Genomic DNA, 3,796 nt, shown 5'->3' on the forward strand with positions numbered 1-3,796 from the left:
AAATTTTTTTTTATTGACAAAATATATGTATAAATATGGATAATATTTTATTTTTTCAATTGAGTTTGGAGACGAGTTATAATGTTATCAAACATAATGTTCTATCTATCTTTGTTAATCAACACAATAATCTAATCTTTGCAAGTGAATTTAATTACTTTGGATCAATTAAATCGAAGTCCGGTCTCTGTCTCCTAAAAACTGATTCCATCTCCAAAGACTACAATAAATAGATGTCTAGCTAAGTTCAAACCATCATCCACGACTGCATCATTTACTTAATATTATGTTTGATGTTGTCTTTCACATAGAAGACTAAACCTTGTAAGTTGATTTGCTTGTGATTTCATAGTTAACTAGTTCAATACGGTCTGTTTTTTTAAGTTGGTTTAGAAGTAAAAAAAAATATAAGTGCATTATAATTTTTAGTTTGAACAACGAAGTATTAATTAATTAAAATAATTTTTAATTATGTCTAAGTATGTTTTGTATTATAGTAGCACATTATTTTCATATTTTGTTTTCAAGATGTATTTGTATAAACGGGGTTGTTTTTATGTTTTCGTTAGTGTATTAAAGGTATAAACAAAAATAATTTACTATAGGTAAAAGTTGGAATAAAGGATGTTACTGTTTGAATTGACTTTATAATAATACATATGTAGCATTAATTTATAGTGTTACATTACAACTTAAATAAAATAAGATTTATGACTGAAGAAGTTTTATTATTTTGTATGAATATGTTAAAGTTCAGTAAAAATATGTTTTCTTTCGTCCATGATATGTGTATCCAATTTATTAATTTATTTTGCAAATGTTAGTAGTGATGTAGATAGTTTTGAATAGGTAAGGTGTGAGACCCCTTCTTATTTTTAATATATGTCTTAAAAGAGGGGTTGTGCCTGGCCTTTTCAAGGGTCCAAGACCAATCCACTATGGACCCCCAAGACCCCCTCACAGATGCTCACTCTTCATTCTGTCTCTCTTGGCAGAAAAACAGTTTTCTCCCTCCTCTGTTATCCAACCAAGAGCTCTGTTAGGGCAGAGAGATCCTTCCTTCTCCAAGCTAGCTAAGAGCATTCTACCTCCAAGTAAGTCGAACTTTGAAGCTCCTTGGTCCTTTCTTCACGTTTTTACCATTTAGGTATGTTGTTCTGGTTAGGGTTTAACTTTTTATGTTCGTTGTGTCACGTTGTTCACATTTCCAGCTCACTGTTTGAATTCTTAGAGCTGTGGTACCCCTTGGTTTCGTACCTAGTTGTGTTTGCTAGCATCTAAGAAGGTAAGGGAAGCTAGGGTTTCACGTTATTTCTATTTTATGCGATTAATGTTTTGTGATATATGAAAAAAGATTGGGGAAAACGTTAGTTTTTGGTATATTTCTGAGTTAGGGGTTCAAATATTCATGAAACTGTGATATTTGACGTTATTTCTCGTATTCTGGATGCGCCGCACAGTCGCTGGGCGAGTCCATGGTCGCTGGGTGACTGTGTATTTTTCTAATATGCGCAATTTTAGTAAAATTGACTTTCCCGACTCATTAACCGTTGGATTGAGCTCAAATTTTGACATTTGGTTCATAACATGCTATTTTATGGTTTGACCGATTGGATCGTCGATTAGATATCTGTAGCTTGAGAAATGTGTCACGCATTACTGCAGTGATTATGGTTTTGTGATAATAAATTTTCTTAGGAATTTTGGTGTAAGAATTATAGTTGTGTGTTGTGCTTGATTGTTTGGAATTGCAGGTACTTAAATGTTGTCACTCATTTATTTGGGATGAATACTATTTTGTGATATATGTATGTCTTGGTATGCATTTATAAAGTATGAGATTAAATGAAATCTTGTTATGTTGAGTATGAAATGGAAAACATGACTTGTTTGATTGGTGGTGGATTGGCATGAGACTTGAATGATTGAGATGGCATGTGGAAATTGTTGGTAAAAGAGTTTCAAGGGAAACTCTTGGTGATGATGGATAGTATATACCTTGATATAGGAGATGTCTAGATAAAGAAATGTATCCTGAACTCTAAAAATTATTCACGCTTACATAGAGTAGAATAATTTATGTGGTGAGAGTGGCAATAGGTCCTAGTCTTGGAACATATTGGGCCTAAGACATCAGAGGATTAACCCTGTGTATGGTTGGGTGATAACCCCTTGCGTCTAGACTCTACAGAGTTTAGAAGCCAGCACAGGCGCATACTTCCTTTAGAATTCTATAGCAAGAGTATGATCCAGATATTGAGTCATATAGAGTCTTGAAATTGTTTGATTTCACATGATTTTGGTGCCTACTGCTTTGTCTGTGCATAATATGATCTGACTATTTATTTGCTCTATAACATGATTAAAACAATTTTTGCTCTAGCTTACCCTTTCTTTGGTGTATGTTTCTTTGCTTGGTTTCTCCTTTTTGCAATGATCACCAATTTATTGGTGTGAGCAGATGTGGAAACCCCTGGAGGTACTCAGGGTGATGGAGATGTTGCTGTGTAGAGTGGTCCCCATGGTCTAGGTTGTGGCTCATAGTTCAGCCCTTTTGAAGAACTCTTAGTTTGTTTTAAATTCCTTGCTCCTTGAGCAATCCTTTTGCAAAACAATAGTACTCTTCTGTTATGTTTAAGTGCATCGTGGTGTGCCTAAACTTTCATCCCAAGTATATTATGGATAATTGTAATAGTTAGTACATGTGTGCTTGATGTCATGTGCTTTTATATATTATAATTATGTGATGTTTAATTTTAGTAGATTACTCTATTAAAAATGGGATGTCACATAAGGTATATCTATTGTATACAAGCAAAGACTAGTACTTTTTGCGGGAAAACAATAAGTTTCTATTTGTTTTGTTATTATAAACTTCATTACATGTCTTCATTAAAAATATGCGTTTTTAGTGAACACAGAATGATTATATATATATATATATATATATATATATATATATATATATTTGTTTTTTTTCTAATCTTTGTTTTTCTATTTTCCAAAAGCAAAGCTTAAGTTATTGAATTAAATGGTATTCAATGGTATGTTCTATTTCCTATGCACATGATTTCAAGAAATGCATACATATAATATTCTCTTCTATACCCAATTTATTCGAATAAGTCCACTTGATTCAAACTAGTGAAGTCATGCACTTGTGGTGGTATTATATTGTTCTACGATCTGTCACAGACAAGGTTAGTCTCTGACACGGTCATAAGAACCCCGAAACCATTCTTATGATAAGACCTCATGCTACTCTCACCATCTAATCATTCTCCTCCATGAGTATGAGTGATTAGTAGAGTTTAGGATAACTCCACAAAATAAAAGAGTCTTTACCTCAATGCACACCCTAGTGAATCACACATTCAATAAGATTCCCTCCGTGGAATTGTCCAACAATTCATCCATTCACACAATTTTTACACTTTATAAACCAAATATATCATTAAGATAACCAATAATATCATAGTATAATTAAAAATAACAACCCACAAGATGCACAATTGCAGAAATAATGCTCAATAGTACAAAGTCTCACCTAGTGCTAGCTTCCCAAGGGCTTGAAGCTCAACGGCCACTCTAGCGGCCAACGCTGAGACCCTTGGAACCCCTCTAGATGAAATTTTAACAATTGTGTCCAGTGGCATAGGGTGGCACCCAACGACACAAAGTTAGTGAGTTCCCTAGCTTTGGTTTCACCCGATGGAGCACTGGCTCGTCCGGGTCGTCGAACACGTCCGGGTATTCGGCCCCGTCCGGATTGTCGGGCTCGTCCAGCTCGTCAGGC

At 34.4% G+C, this 3,796-nt stretch overlaps 1 long non-coding RNA gene across 2 annotated transcripts; it reads left to right on the forward strand.

Annotated features, from left to right (window-relative positions):
- The first annotated feature begins 893 nt into the window (after positions 1-893).
- On the forward strand, positions 894-2,759 carry LOC114186716. Of its 2 annotated transcripts, XR_003605132.1 has the most exons (3): positions 930-1,094; positions 1,212-1,285; positions 2,462-2,759. It is a non-coding gene; the product is annotated as an uncharacterized LOC114186716 (long non-coding RNA). The 2 variants fall into 2 exon arrangements; XR_003605133.1 differs by lacking the exon at positions 1,212-1,285 and having other exon boundaries at positions 894-1,094.
- The last annotated feature ends 1,037 nt before the right edge of the window (positions 2,760-3,796 follow it).

The sequence above is a fragment of the Vigna unguiculata genome, chromosome 6 (assembly GCF_004118075.2).
Source record: "Vigna unguiculata cultivar IT97K-499-35 chromosome 6, ASM411807v1, whole genome shotgun sequence".
In the NCBI taxonomy this organism is placed as follows: Eukaryota; Viridiplantae; Streptophyta; class Magnoliopsida; order Fabales; family Fabaceae; genus Vigna; species Vigna unguiculata.